The sequence below is a fragment of the Oncorhynchus clarkii genome, chromosome 26 (assembly GCF_045791955.1).
Source record: "Oncorhynchus clarkii lewisi isolate Uvic-CL-2024 chromosome 26, UVic_Ocla_1.0, whole genome shotgun sequence".
In the NCBI taxonomy this organism is placed as follows: Eukaryota; Metazoa; Chordata; class Actinopteri; order Salmoniformes; family Salmonidae; genus Oncorhynchus; species Oncorhynchus clarkii.
In genome coordinates this window covers 1,332,457-1,349,033 of record NC_092172.1, presented here as the reverse complement: position 1 = coordinate 1,349,033, position 16,577 = coordinate 1,332,457, and the positions used below count along the sequence as shown (strand labels likewise).

The 16,577-nt window shown below is 41.3% G+C and overlaps 1 protein-coding gene across 4 annotated transcripts in view; it reads right to left on the bottom strand.

Annotated features, from left to right (window-relative positions):
* LOC139385206 (dishevelled associated activator of morphogenesis 2) overlaps positions 1-13,726 on the bottom strand; it is a 228,096-nt gene extending 214,370 nt beyond the window's left edge. For 2 of the 4 annotated variants that reach the window (XM_071130316.1, XM_071130319.1), the window contains exon 1: positions 13,542-13,726. The gene's annotated coding sequence lies outside the window, so the exon portion shown is untranslated. The remainder of the gene's footprint in view (positions 1-13,541) is intronic. The other 2 variants (XM_071130317.1, XM_071130321.1) reach the window with 1 other exon arrangement.
* Between the last annotated feature and the right edge of the window lie 2,851 nt (positions 13,727-16,577).

The following is a 16,577-nucleotide window of genomic DNA, read 5'->3' as shown; positions in this document are numbered from 1 at the left end:
TACCTGTTTCCTCCAGCATCTTCACAAGGTCCTTTGCTGTTGTTCTGGGACTGATTTGCACTTCGCACAAAAGTAAGTTTCTCTAGAAGACAGAACGCATCTCCTTCCTGAGCAGTATGAAGGCTGCGTGGTCCCATGGTGTTTATACTTGCATACTATTGTTTGCAAAAAATGAACGTGGTACCTTCAGGCATTTGGAAATTGCTCCCAAGGATGAACCAGACTTGGAGGTCTACAATTTTTTTCTGAGGTCTTGGCTGATTGCTTGACATCATGGGAAAATCAAAGAGGCACGGAGTTTGAATGTAGGCCTTGAAATACATCCACATATACACCTCCAATTAACTCAAATGATGCCAATTGGCCTATCAGAATCTTCTAAAGCCATGACATAATTGTCTGGAATTTTCCAAGCTGTTTAAAGGCACAGTCTACTTAGTGAATGTAAACTTCTGACCCACTGGAATTGTGATACAATGGATAAAAGTTAAATAATCTGTCTGTAAACAATTGTTGGAAAAATGACTTGTGTCATGCACAAAGTCGATGTCCTAACCGACTTGCCAAAACTATAGCTTGTTAACAAGAAATGTGTGGAGTGGTTGAAAAACAAGTTTTAAATGACTCCAACCTAAGTGTATGTAAACTTCTGACTTCAACTGTATCTGCATGGACCCTTTTAGCACTAACTCTCGTCTCACATACTCTACTGCTACCATTTATCTATCCTGTTGCCAAGTCACTTTATTCATAGTTATATGTACATCAATTACCTCATACCCCTGCACATCACTCTGTAATTGTACCTAGTGTATATAGCAAAGTTATCGTTACTTATTATGCATTTATTATTACTTTACTATTATTTAAATTCTTTCTCTGCATTTTTGTGAAGGGTCTGTAAGTAAGCATTTCAATGGTAGTCTACACCTGTTGTTTACAAAGCATGTGACAAATATACAATTTGATTTGTAAGACCATGAGTTTTTCACTGTAGGAATGCTAGGACTGAGTGATAATGCTAACAAATGCTAATAATGTGTCAGTGTTGTTTTGATAAGCCTTCTGTGTGGGTGCACATTTGAGGTGTATCCCTTTGGCCCATTCTAGAGCACGTGTGTAGTTGTGATCATGCGTGTACTGTATTGATAGCAGTGGGTGTGTGCATAGGCGTCTACACAGCAGCTGCTAGAACTCACTCATCTAAGTACCCTCTGCTTATCCGCCCATACAGCTAGCCCAGCCCAGCTTCTCCCCTTACCCCGCGACTGGCAGGAGCCCTTGTCAACCACAACATCTGGCCCGGTAGAGCAAGCAAACCCCACGCCATCCAGAGAACAATGGAGTGGTTTCTGCTCACAGCCCTTGATTTCCATTCATAACGCACACACCTCTGTCCCATTGCCAAAAAGCCCCTTGCGGGTCTGTGCACTACTCTGGGACATGGCCAAGATGAGTAGACCTTAGCCCAGCAAGTCACATCCTGTTTTTCTTGGATGCCAGACATGTTTTTCATCCACTCTATCCAAAACATACAGGTAGCTAAACGAGAATGTGTCATCAAAAGGGGACAAAAATATGAAAAACACAAATGTGCTTGAAGAGGCTTGAATTCAACTCAAAAACAAATCATAACTCACTGAAAAGCTGGAATTGAAGACATTGTCTGTGTATTAAAACCTTGCCGAATTTGACCATAATTTATTTATTTATTTTTTATTTCACCTTTATTTAACCAGGTAGGCAAGTTGAGAACAAGTTCTCATTCACAATTGCGACCTGGCCAAGATAAAGCAAAGCAGTTTGACACATACAACGACACATGGAGTAAAACAAACATACAGTCAATAATACAGTATAAACAAGTCTATATACGATGTGAGCAAATGAGGTGAGATAAGGGAGGTAAAGGCAAAAAGGCCATGGTGGCAAAGTAGATACAATATAGCAAGTCAAACACTGGAATGGTAGATTTGCAATGGGAGAATGTGCAAAGTAGAAATAAAAATAATGGGGGTGCAAAGGAGCAAAATAAATAAATACATGAAATACAGTAGGGAAAGAGGTAGTTGTTTGGGCTAAATTATAGGTGGGCTATGTACAGGTGCAGTAATCTGTGAGCTGCTCTGACAGTTGGTGCTTAAAGCTAGTGAGGGAGATAAGTGTTTCCAGTTTCAGAGATTTTTGTAGTTCGTTCCAGTCATTGGTAGCAGAGAACTGGAAGGAGAGGCGGCCAATGAAAGAATTGGTTTTGGGGGTGACCAGAGAGATATACCTGCTGGAGCGCGTGCTACAGGTGGGTGATGCTATGGTGACCAGCGAGCTGAGATAAGGGGGGACTTTACCTAGCAGGGTCTTGTAGATGACATGGAGCCAGTGGGTTTGGCGACGAGTATGAAGCGAGGGCCAGCCAACGAGAGCGTACAGGTCGCAATGGTGGGTAGTATATGGGGCTTTGGTGACAAAACGGATTGCACTGTGATAGACTGCATCCAATTTGTTGAGTAGGGTATTGGAGGCTATTTTGTAAATGACATCGCCAAAGTCGAGGATTGGTAGGATGGTCAGTTTTACAAGGGTATGTTTGGCAGCATGAGTGAAGGATGCTTTGTTGCGAAATAGGAAGCCAATTCTAGATTTAACTTTGGATTGGAGATGTTTGATATGGGTCTGGAAGGAGAGTTTACAGTCTAACCAGACACCTAAGTATTTGTAGTCCACGTATTCTAAGTCGGAGCCGTCCAGAGTAGTAATGTTGGACAGGCGGGTAGGTACAGGTAGCGATCGGTTGAAGAGCATGCATTTAGTTTTACTTGTATTTAAGAGCAATTGGAGGCCACGGAAGGAGAGTTGTATGGCATTGAAGCTTGCCTGGAGGGTTGTTAACACAGTGTCCAAAGAAGGGCCAGAAGTATACAGAATGGTGTCGTATGCGTAGAGGTGGATCAGAGACTCACCAGCAGCAAGAGCGACCTCATTGATGTATACAGAGAAGAGAGTCGGTCCAAGAATTGAACCCTGTGGCACACCCATAGAGACTTCTAGAGGTCTGGACAGCAGAGCCTCCGATTTGACACACTGAACTCTATCAGAGAAGTAGTTGGTGAACCAGGCGAGGCAATCATTTGAGAAACCAAGGCTGTCGAGTCTGCCGATGAGGATGTGGTGATTGACAGAGTCGAAAGCCTTGGCCAGATCAATGAATACGGCTGCACAGTAATGTTTCTAATCGATGGCGGTTAAGATATCATTTAGGACCTTTAGCGTGGCTGAGGTGCACCCATGACCAGCTCTGAAACCAGATTGCATAGCAGAGAAGGTATGGTGAGATTCGAAATGGTCGGTAATCTGTTTGTTGACTTGGCTTTCGAAGACCTTAGAAAGGCATGGTAGGATAGATATAGGTCTGTAGCAGTTTGTGTCAAGAGTGTCACCCCCTTTGAAGAGGGGGATGACCGCAGCTGCTTTCCAATCTTTGGGAATCTCAGACGACACGAAAGAGAGGTTGAACAGGCTAGTAATAGGGGTGGCAACAATTTTGGCAGATAATTTTTTTAAGAAAGGGTCCAGATTGTCTAGCCCGGCTGATTTGTAGGGGTCCAGATTTTGCAGCTCATTCAGAACATCAGCTGAGCAGATTTGGGAGAAGGAGAAATGGGGAAGGCTTGGGCGAGTTGTTGTGGGGGGTGCAGTGCTGTTGACCGGGGTAGGAGTAGCCAGGTGGAAAGCATGGCCAGCCGTAGAAAAATGCTTATTGAAATTCTCAATTATGGTGGATTTATCAGTGGTGACAGTGTTTCCTATCTTCAGTGCAGTGGGCAGCTGGGAGGAGGGGTTCTTATTCTCCATGGACTTTAGTGTCCCAGAACTTTTTTGAGTTAGTGTTGCAGGAAGCAAATTTCTGCTTGAAAAAGCTAGCCTTGGCTTTTCTAACTGCCTGTGTATAATGGTTTCTAGCTTCCCTGAACAGCTGCATATCACGGGGGCTGTTCGGTGCTAATGCAGAACGCCATAGGATGTTTTTTTGTTGGTTAAGGGCAGTCAGGTCTGGGGAGAACCAAGGGCTATATCTATTCCTGGTTCTAAATTTCTTGAATGGGGCATGTTTATTTAAGATGGTTAGGAAGGCATTTAAAAAAAATATCCAGGCATCCTCTACTGACGGGATGAGATCAATATCCTTCCAGGATACCCCGGCCAGGTCGATTAGAAAGGCCTGCTCGCTGAAGTGTTTCAGGGAGCGTTTTACAGTGATGAGTGGAGGTCGTTTGACCGCTGACCCATTACGGATGCAGGCAATGAGGCAGTGATCGCTGAGATCTTGGTTGAAAACAGCAGTGGTGTATTTAGAGGGCAAGTTGGTTAGGATGATATCTATGAGGGTGCCGTGTTTAAGGCTTTGGGGAGGTACCTGGTCGGTTCATTGATCATTTGTGTGAGGTTGAGGGCATCAAGTTTAGATTGTAGGATGGCTGGGGTGTTAAGCATGTTCCAATTTAGGTCGCCTAGCAGCACAAGCTCTGAATATAGATGGGGGGCAATCAGTTCACATATGGTGTCCAGAGCACAGCTGGGGGCAGAGGGTGGTCTATTGCAGGCGGCAACGGTGAGAGACTTGTTTTTAGAGAGGTGGATTTTTAAAAGTAGAAGTTCAAATTGTTTGGGTACAGACCTGGATAGTAGGACAGAACTCTGCAGGCTATCTTTGCAGTAGATTGCAACACCACCCCCTTTGGCAGTTCTATCTTGTCTGAAAATGTTGTAGTTTGGAATTAAAATGTCTGAATTTTTGGTGGTCTTCCTAAGCCAGGATTCAGACACGGCTAGAACATCCGGGTTGGCAGAGTGTGCTAAAGCAGTGAATAGAACAAACTTAGGGAGGAGGCTTCTAATGTTAACATGCATGAAACCAAGGCTATTACGGTTACAGAAGTCGTCAAAAGAGAGCGCCTGGGGAATAGGAGTGGAGCTAGGCACTGCAGGGCCTGGATTCACCTCTACATCGCCAGATGAACAGAGTAGGAGTAGAATAAGGGTGCGGCTAAAAGCAATAAGAATTGGTCGTTTAGAACGTCTGGAACAGAGAGTAAAAGGAGGTTTCTGGGGGCGATAAAATAGCATCAAGGTATAATGTACAGACAAAGGTAAGGTTGGATGTGAATACAGTGGAGGTAAACCTAGGTATTGAGTGATGAGAGAGATATTGTCTCTAGAAACATCATTGAAACCAGGAGATGTCATTGCATGTGTGGGTGGTGGAACTAATAGGTTGGATAAGGTATAATGAGCAGGACTAGAGGCTCTACAGTGAAATAAGCCAATAAACACTAACCAGAACAGCAATGGACAAGGCATATTGACATGAAGGAGAGGCATGCTCAGTCGAGTGATCAAAAGGGTCCAGTGAGTGAGTGGGGAGGTTGGTTGGGGGTCACGGCGATTTAGACAGCTAAATCGGTAGCAGCTAGCATAGGAGCAAGCTAGCATAAGATGGAGGTCTGTTATTAGCCAACTCTTGCGTTCCGTCAGTAGATTAGTGGGTTTCCGTGTGGTAGAGGGGATGAATAATGCAGTCCTTCAAATGCACACACTGTTGCACTCAGGCCTGTGACTTTCCTACTAATTCATCCATTGTTGACTCAAACATGGTGCGCTCTGGTTTTAATACTGGCCTCTTGGTGCTTGTAAAAGTACGTGCATTTCACATGTACACAAATTCCTTCAACAGCATTGCATTTCCAAATCCCTCAAAACACCTACTCCCAAAGGGTTAGTCTGATTAAAAATGTGATAACCCACACCAATCCTTTCATCCTTAAGGCCCTAACTACTGGCAAAGAAATCCCAGCGAACAGGTGAGGTAAGATTACATTGCCAGATAGAGTTTGATTAAATAGTTTATCACATCAAGCACTAACAACCTGGAATGGACAAAGGTATGCCAAGTACCCAATCAAATTGGTCTATTAAAATAATATAAAATCATGTCATGGTTTGAAATATTAGCATTCTCCAATTGGCACTTGAAATTACCTCCAATAAATTACCTCATTTTCAACAGTGACACTCGAATCACAGAGAAAGATTATAACCACTTCCTTCCTTTTGAATATTCAAGAAAGGTGATGTTACTCAAAACAATCTTTTACAGTAAACAATGAAGGAAAGCGAACTAATTAGATACATGGGGGCTAACAGGCTAAAATATCATTTTTGTTGGAGAACATGAAAAAGATGGCCAGAATTAAGATAAACTATAGTCTCAGTCAAAGTGAGAAATACAGCATGTCCTCATATCAGCCAATATGCTGTAAGTAATTTGAAGAAAGCAGAGTTGGACAGACTTACTCTTGAGCCATTTTTATAGCCTACCTTTTAAAAGATTTTCCAAATGGAGAAATATGGGTGATCAATATTTATTTCTAGGCAATGTAGTAAACTAGTCTAATCTATTTATGAAGTACATTTCCTTGGAAAGATATCCGCCCCGTGCTTCTCCGCCCAGTCGTAGGCTATAGCCTACTCTATTTAACTGAGACCACAAAAGTGCACCCGATCTCGCAGGTATGGCCACCGAACTTAAAGCAGAAAAAAAAAAAATTGACAGCGAGACTTGCATAGGCCTATAGGATATAGCCTAACTTTTAGGAGGACAACTTGCAGGGAGAGACTAAATGGGTCATCAAAACACTTGCTCACCATAGTCTAACTTGTGCCTTTTCAATCATATTTAAAAATTTTAATTGCACGGCTCACGTTGGTTGAGCGCCCTTCACTTTATCCATTATCAATATATAATAAAAAGACACTGCAGTAAAAATACAGTCTAATCATATTAAAGTTAATGTCATTCAAATGAACTGCCACGTGATTCTCCACCCATGGAGGCAGCCTACTCTATTTCAATGAAACTACACATACAGGAACATTTGAGCTATGAACGGGAGACTGAAAAACAGCTTGCATCAACGCCATCAGACTGCTAGACAGCAGTCACTAACTCAGAGGCTGCTGCCTACATTGAGAGTCAATCATTGGCCACTTTAATAAATAGATCACTAGTCACTTTACACAATGCACTCTAAATAATGCCACTTTCATAATGTTTACATATCTTACATTACTCATATCACATGTATATACTGTATTTTATACCATCCATTGCACCTTCGCTCATCCATATAATTACATATATTCTCATTCACCTCTTTAGATGTGTGTATTAGGTAGTTGGGGAATGTTTAGATATTACTGCACTGTTGGAACTAGACGCACAAGCATTTCGCTACACTCGCATTAAACATCTGCTAACCATGTATGTGACAAATAAAATTTGATGCCACTGAAGTTGAAGCAGCGAATTCTGTGTGTGAATAATGCGAAAAATGTGCTTTTAAAACAATAGGTAGGCTAACGCATACAAAAGCAGAAAAATGAAAAATGCTGACTGCGCATTAACGATCTCCGTTGGGACCTGCAGTTCCCGCAGGCATCTTGCGGGAATGCAGCCCTCTTGTGTACTGACTGTGCACTACACTACACTCATTTCTTAGCAGTATCAGATGGTGACAGGGGTCCCAGTAGATTCAGACAGCCAGGGAAGACCAGTCTCAGGTGAATTTAGAAGTATATTTACAATATCAGTGAATGATACAAAGTTCCATCTTGAAAAGGAACACCAACAGTAGCTACAGGACAGCATGTTAAGCACAAAGTTAGTCTTGGAATAATGGGTATTTCAATTATTGAACCATATATTATACAAGAATAAAATTTACAAAAAATATAAATGAACATCATTTCAAGTCACAAGTCTCAAGTCTTAGCACTCAAGTCCCAAGTCAAGACCAAGTCAAGTCAAGTCTCAAGTCATAATGTGCTCTTTACCAAATGTAATACCATTTCATATTTTTAACAAGAGTAATAGTTCGTATATTACATTTACGCAAATCATGCTTTAAATAATATCTTTGTGTGTTACTTTCCAAATAAACGTTATATTTCCATGGAAATACATGGGTAGCCATGAGAAAGAGACACCCCCCCCATTAGTTATCGACTAACGCAAATCGGGCGATGTAGGCTTGTAGATTTTTTTTTTTAAATAAATCACCCAACACATACTCTCACTCTCTCTGTGTGGTTACAGTAGGATAACGTATGTCAATGGTTTTAGGAACAGCAGTAACGTCAGGCAGGATTTAGGCTATCAACTGCCTAGCCAGTTGTAGCTCAATCTTGGGTGCAATGATCACGTTCCCACACTGACTGTGTGGAGGCTCATTGATTTAATGTTACGTTAGCCTACATGCTACACTTGTAATGTTATAAATTATATAGCTGCCGGCTATATTAGCCATGACTTACCGTTCTTTGTGCAGCCGTCTATAATTTGAGACTTTGCGTAGTTATTCCACTTGCTCTGCAAGGGCCGCGGCTTTTGTGGAGCGATGGGTAACGCTGCTTCGAGTGTGGCTGTTGTCAATGTGTTCCTGGTTCAAGCCCAGGTAGGGACGGAAGCTATACTGTTACACTGGCAATACTAAAGTGCCTATAAAAACATCCAATAGTCAAAGGAAAATTAAATAACGGTATAGAGAGAACTAGTCCTATAAATACTATATTAACTACAACCTAAAACCGCTTACCTTGGAATATTGGAAGTCTCATGTTAAAAGGAACCACCAACTTTCATATGTTCTCATGTTCTGAGCAAGGAACTTAAACATTAGCTTTCTTACATGGCACATCTGGCACTTTTACTTTCTTCTTCAACAGTGTTTTTACATTATTTAAACCAAATTGAACATGTTATATTATTTGAGGCTAAATTTATTTTATTGATGTATTATATTAAGTTAAAATAAGTGTTCATTCAGTATTGTTGTAATTGTCATTATTACAAATAAATGAAGAAAAAATGTAAAAAAATAAATAAGAATTGGCCGATTAATCGGTATCAGCTTTTTTTGGTCCTCCAATAATCGGTATCGGCATTGAAAAGTCATAATCCGTCGACCTCTAGTGTGGATGCCTTATATGGAATACAGTACAACTAAAGGAACCTGTATTAAAAACATTCCCATTTAGGCAATCCCTAGCTGCTGGGCTATTCAGTCCTGGGCCTGGGGGTTTGTCGTCCTGTAGGTTGTCACTCTGGCCTTGACCTAACACCCAAAACCAATAACCTTTCACTAAGATTCTAAAGCTGAGTTGGGTGTGTTGGGCTGGGGTGCTGCAGGGTGGTGGACCCCTAGGGGCAAGACGGGGCTACCCAAATATTGTGTGCAAGTAAAGAGCTCTACAGTACTATTAGGCCTCTGAGTTTAATTATATGGAGGATTTGCTGTTTGTGTGTTACTGTATATTTTCAGTGTAGGTGTTTTTTTGGTTCCCAAACCTTCCCCTTGTGAATACAAGTGTTTTAAGGTGGAAACTGGGAAGGAAATTGTGCTGGGAGAGAGTTGAGTTTTGAATTGACTGGTGGTGGTGGTGGTGGTGGTGGTGGTGGTGGTGGGGGGGTGCAAGCGGCTCGGGCTGGCTGAAATTTGATAGAGGATGTCTTGATGAAGAAAAAAATACAAAGACTTGATTGTCAAGAGTTGTTCATTTGTTAGGCTATTGGTTACAGGTGCAACAATATTATTGAATTACCTTTGATCTAGTTCAGTCTTACCACTTACCACATATTCAATAATGACATCTTACCTAGCTTGATGAATGTAGGCATTTTTCCTTACTTTTTGTTCTAAATAGAGACATATTAGATGGTGTGCAGGAAATGCAGGAAATAAGCTTTAGATGGTAACGTAAACGTGTTTAAAGTAAGACATCACATTGCACCCATTATGGGGAGGTTCTTGGACTAAAAAGCAAGAGGAGTGGAAAATCTCCAGCCAAAATTAATTATAGTCCTCGAAACCATTCCTTAACCCTACTTTTGAAGTTATACATGGTTTATGTTCCTATTATAAACAATGGAGTAATGCAACCTTATATTTTAGGTTATGGCAGTGTAAGATAGGTGCGCTATACTCGAGACAATAAGTTATAGTATTTGAAGAGTCAATATAACAAGTCTCATGAGCTTAGTTCAATTGCCTTAATAAACTTGTATGCCATCTGTAAATATGAATACAATTGTTAAATTACGAGCCTTGTTGGTTAAGCCACAGAAAGACAGCGACCTTCCCACTAGCCATGATTGGCTGAGACGAGTGGGCTGGACATGCTGAGAGAGGAGTTCGGATTGGTCTGCCATAGAGGGCTTCTGTCTATTTGAGTTGGTCTGTCTGTTGGTAATCCTGTCGAATGCAGCTTTTTTTGAAACGCATTGTGTAGTGGAGCTGCGTAAGTGCTGCTCTCCACTTTCTGGAGGATCAAGTTATGAAATCAGTGGAATTAGAGTATGATAGCTAAAGAGAGGGACATGTCTCCGGATTACATCTTCAAACTAAGGGCACATGCATGATGATGTATACAGGTAAGATAATATCTAGCATTAGCTAGCTACTTTCAGATATTACATGTTTCTAATTTTGACAAAGTGGTTTCATTTCAAGCTAAAGTGTACTTTAGCGAGCTAGCTAAAGTTAACTGGCTGGCTCCCTAGCTGATATTATTTGTATCCCAGAGCCATTTCTTTTTCTAATTAGAGCCTAATGTTAGCTAGCTAACATTGAAGCTGGTTAGTTAGCTTCCAGAATATGACTGCAGGGTAGTAACGACATGATTTGGCACTGTGTTCATTGTTGTTTAACCAGCTAATGTTAGCTGGCTGGCTCGTTAGCTAACATTAAGTGCGTGATCTTACACGTTGTTTGCCTAGCTAGGTTCATTGTTTACCTAGCTACATGTCTTACATGTCTTAAGCTAAAGTGTACAACACCCATTGAATATGGCCGGTGTCAGTAAACGTCTGCAAAAAAGCGTAATGAAATTGTTGCCAGCAGAGCTGGTTAGGCTGTTTTCCTGTTATCCATAGGTAACAAATCAGCCATAGAGGCAGAATTACTTTACCATTATTCCTCAGAAATGCAGTGCATGATATACCATTTTGTAGCTGAGCCTCTACTTTTATCCAATGTAAAAAACACAATTCCACATTTTACTACATAAGACCGAATCCAGGTGGTGAGTCACATATATCAAGATTAGGAACATTGAACAGCTTCCCAGATTGCATGTGTCCTACCTGAAAACATGTTTTTACATTACCAAGTACTTTAATGGGGTAAACCTACTAAGAGTATGTATTCGGCTCTTAGAAGGTTTGGATCATAAAAAAAAATATATATAAAAAAATATATATATTAAAAAAAAATAAAAAAATCTACCCATCCAATGTGAGTACATTGTTAAAGTACATCAATAAAAGCTACAGTACTCTAGCAATAGTCAAGAGATGCTTATAAGCCTTGTCAGGGCATAGGTCAAATTAGCTTTTGAATTTATGGTATTTTTCAGCTTCAGACAAAAGCTAATATTTAAATGTATACTGAACCAAAATACAAAGCAACATGTCAAGTGTTGGTTTCATGAGCTGAAATAAAAGAGCCCATAAATTTGCCATACACACAAAAAGCTTATTTCTTTCAAATTGTTGCACAAATTTGTTTACATCTGTTACATGCTGACCAGACCGAACACATTGGTGCGCAAGCGTCGCAAAATGAATGTAGAAATCCATGTTACTCAATTATTGCACCCACACTGCTCGCGAGCGTCTGCGACGCCAAAGGCTAACATAGAAGTCATTCCTATTTCTGATGCAGATCGCACTGAAAGTCCTGCCTCTCCCATCTCCTCATTGGTTTATAGAAGCAGGTACCCACGTGCCATCTCCTCATTGGGTGATTGAAAGACTAAATGTTTTGCCGGTTGTCGTGGTAAGTGTAGATGCCAATCACCATATAAGTTCAAAGATGAAAAAGCCTGGAATGATGAGAACTAGAAACGAGTCGGTTGGCCATTTTATGTGTGGATTAATTGTCCGAGTAGAAGACCTTGTGCATTTCAGGTAAAATAACAACTCAATGTTTATATCCCAGGACAAATTAGCTAGCAACAGCAAGCTAGCTAAATAGATCAAATTAGCTAGCAACAGCAAGCTAGCTTTTCGACCTGTCACCAAATTAATGTAATTGGTTCAGAGTTTGTTTTGACATTTTAACCTGCGCGTCGTGATCGCGTTTGTTGTGGGGGGGACAAAATAATGTATGCACAATAGCACACGCGCCCAGCCTGTTTGGGTTCCGTGTTAGTGAGCATTTCTCCTTTGCCAAGACAATCCATCTACCTTCTAGGTGTGGCATATCAAGAAGCTGATTAAACAGCATGATCATTACACAGGTGAACCGTGTGCTGGGGCCAATAAAAGGTCACTAAACTGTGCAGTTGTCACAACACAATGCCACAGATGTTCCAAGTTGAGGAAGTGTAATTGCCACGCTGACTGCAGGAATGTCCACCAGAGCAGTTGCCAGAGAATGTTATGCTAATTTCTCTATCATAAGCCGCTGCAAGACAAAAGCATGCCTTTAGATTCGAAGCTGGAGCACAGAGTTTTATTCTTTACAGGGGAGACGTGTTTTGACAAATTGGTTGTGTAAAACACACCCAAAATGTTTCACAAGCCAAATTGTACAGCAAGATTTAAGAAAAAGTATGGATAGACCGCTGACCAGATTATGATACTGTTTTCCACTCTCCTTTGTCTAGTTGATAGAAATGTTGAGGTCAGACAGTGCCCTCCATCTGTAGCGACTGGAATGACAAAAGTCATCACAGTTTAGCCCACTGAACATACACAGCAAATAATTGTAGTCAAAAACAGAAAACATACGCCGATTAAATCAAACTGGCCTGCACAATCAATGTATAGTAGTCCAACAATGGACATGGACAGATAAAGCCTGATTACATTTTTAGCAAAAATGGTATTCTAAAACCATTTGCTAAACCATCCCAGCTGAAGCACATAACGCCAGTTATGCATGTTCGTGAGCAAAACGGCATTACGCATTTAACGATTTACCTTCCAGCTGGTGTTCCCATACAGTATTTTGGTAGGTAATGGTGGAGCTTTTCGATTAGGCTAAATACATAGCCTACGAATTACCCTTTGATGTGTGTTCTCATCGTAAACAAATGTTTCACACTGCAGATGAACTGCTCCACAGAAAGCAATGATCTCTCATCATAATATTTTTATTGGCCAAATTTGCATATCTAGGTTTCATAGTAGCCATCATGAGTGGAAGTATTTAATAGATTAGAGACCTGAAAACGCATAGACTATAGCCACATACAATTAAATTATGCAATTTACATTTGGATACACGCACAAAACATTGATCTACAAAGTATCAGTGCCATGACACATGTCCAATAGACTACCACAATTTTTCTAAATAGCGAAGTGGAGGATGTGGTTTTACCTTTTCTGGCACTGGCCATTGAACCTCTGAAAACCAAACGAGGGGAGCGCTCCAAATTAGCCTAACCATTATCAGCAAATAAAACATACATTTGTGACTTACCAACTGGTTTCATTTCAGGGAAACGTGTCGTTCGATAATAATCCCTTGAAGTTGTAACCATCAAAAGATACAAGCACACAGACAGGTTAAAGCCAATGAAGAACGATGCCTACTTGGTAGGTTTAAGTCGCCTCCCTCGCTCTCCCGCAGACTGTTCATCCGCCCGCTACACTCACAGCGAATGTGACCGGTTTGTGTAAACGAGCAGAGAAGTAGAAATCAGTCCAAACATAACCATCAGCCCTCCTACTCACACCCTCTTAAAGGTACCGCTCTTGTATACTATTATTACACAGCTGATGCCCTGTAAACAGTGTTACTGTTTGGGTGAGATACTACCACTGACCGCGCGTGTGTGTGGTAGTTGTCAAACGTAATTGGGTTGGGCTGCATATAACTGATAACAGTTTGTTGATAGTTGTTCAAATGTCCATCTATTATGTATTGATAAAGTGTAACGTTTTGTCTATCCCTGTCCATATGTTGGTGTGACCTGCAGTTACAGTTACATAAAAATATCATCCTGTGGTCATCTATAAGGCTATGACGTTCACCAATTATTGTCCGTTTTTGTTTGTCAACAGTTCAACTCAAGTCAACTATTTTTGGATTGGCTGCATACAGCACAAAGGCAGACATAATGTGCGTTTTTTCATGCAGTCATCTCTGTTAAAAACCATGTGGCAAAATCTCTATCCGTTGCCACACTGTACATTACAGGGCATTGCAGAGTCACAGTGAATAAGGATTTGTTAAACACTATTAAGACAAGGTACCATGCCCAGGCTGCTGCTTAGCAACATCCTAAGAATATAATCCTCTGAAATATGAAGAAACGCTATGGCCACTGCGTTTTGATCTTCTCGCGGCCTCGTGGCCCATAATCCGTCATTAATTGTGAATTCTGTGCACATGTTGACCCAGCTCCCCTAACATACATTTCATCTTGAAATTGAAATGATAATATTTTCTTCGATAGAGAGACTGGCTGGGTATGGGGTGGGGGAGGTGGCGGTGGGAGGGGTAAAGAAATGTGTGCAAAAGGTCGATTCAATAATGGGAAATGGAAGAATTTACAGTGGATAGGGATGAGTGGAATGGGAGGTATTGCAAATTCATGAGCTGAGTGGCAAAAAAAATATGAATGGACACTTTTTTTAACATGATTCTGTGGTGAAAATATAGGTATGTTTTAACTATGATGTCATCTGGACAAGACAAATACCTAGGAGGTGACTCACTACTGACAGAGATACTGTAGCCTATATATTGACAAGATGGTCTTGTCTCCACCATAAGTATGGGAGTCCTCCCAAAGGTGAGGAGGCAGGCGGTCTGCTTATCGGTCTGCTTATTGTGGACACATTTTGATGGGCGTGGACCCTCTTGTTTATCCTCTTCTTCTCTGACACTGATAAAGATGGGAGAGAGCAAAGCTATACACAGTATATAGAGAGTTAGGGCAATAACAAGTGGCTGCCATGTTAGTGCCCATATAGAACTTTATTCTTGAAATGTTGGTGATGTAACAATACAAGACCGCCGCCAACGGTTTCCTATGAAATGACCCACTGAAAACAAGCAAAATAGAGCAGCATATTTAACACATGTTTTTATTGATTAGTGTTCGAGTCAACAAATTGCATATCTGCTTTCACTGGACATCTTCATAGGTTTAGAAACCTATCAGATCTCTTATAACCGCAGATCTCGCATAACCGCCCCAGCACTGGGTTGATCATCGCTGGACCCGGGTTTGAGTCCCGGCCCAGGCTACCCCCCCCCCCCCCCCCCCCGAATCGCTACATTGGTGTCAGAAGTGGGTTGGTGCCACGGGGACACATTCGGCCTTAATCCAACACATTGCGACTTTGTCAAGATGTTCGGATCTCTTAGCCGGATCTCTTGGCTACAGTTTAAAATAAACATTTCGGTTTAGAGATCAGACTAGAGTCTTTTCGGTCACAAATTGCAGACTTGTTTACGTGCTGCTGTGCGTTTTGTTACTAACCTTACTTTGCTACCTGACAACTTTACGGTTTTTATTTTTTAATTACCATTTATATTTGTAGTTTTTCTCTCACTCAACTTTTTTTCATTAAACTTTTTCCCTCCGGACATTTTATCTGGACATGGTTCGTCAGGACTTCCAACAGCCGAAGCTAAGTAGTAACATTAACAAGATGCCTTCTAATTGCAGTCGCTGTACTCATAATATACAGGAGAACGATCGCCTTACGGCGAGGATAGCTGTGCAGCAAGCCCAGCTTCAGACGCAATCGTTAGGTAAGGGTAATTTCAGTGTAGGAAAGGATGAAACAGCATCTGTGCCACCAGTAAGTACAGATAGTAATGTTAGTATAAATCCCCTTGCACGGTCCCCGCAGCCGGACAACTTTCTCATGGCTTCATGGCTTCTGGAGGGAAATGCTGTATGAATGCTCAACGCTCATTCAGCCGACAGAAACTTTCAACCGGTTCTCCCCATTAAGCAGCGAGTCGGAGTCAGAGGCTGAGCCTTCTCTGGTCTCTACTCCTCCCGTTATGGGGTCTTATATGCCAAAGGCTCCCACCTTTAGCTCTGACAAATTGAAAACCCGAGTCTTTGGCGACTCCATTACCCGCAGTATTAGACTTAAAACGAATCATCCAGTGATGATACAGTGCCTTGCGAAAGTATTCGGCCCCCTTGAACTTTGCGACCTTTTGCCACATTTCAGGCTTCAAACATAAAGATATAAAACCTTATTATTTGTGAAGAATCAACAACAAGTGGGACACAATCATGAAGTGGAACGACATTTATTGGATATTTCAAACTTTTTTAACAAATCAAAAACTGAAAAATTGGGCGTGCAAAATGATTCAGCCCCCTTAAGTTAATACTTTGTAGCGCCACCTTTTGCTGCGATTACAGCTGTAAGTCGCTTGGGGTATGTCTCTATCAGTTTTGCACATCGAGAGACTGAACATTTTTCCCATTCCTCCTTGCAAAACAGCTCGAGCTCAGTGAGGTTGGATGGAGAGCATTTGTGA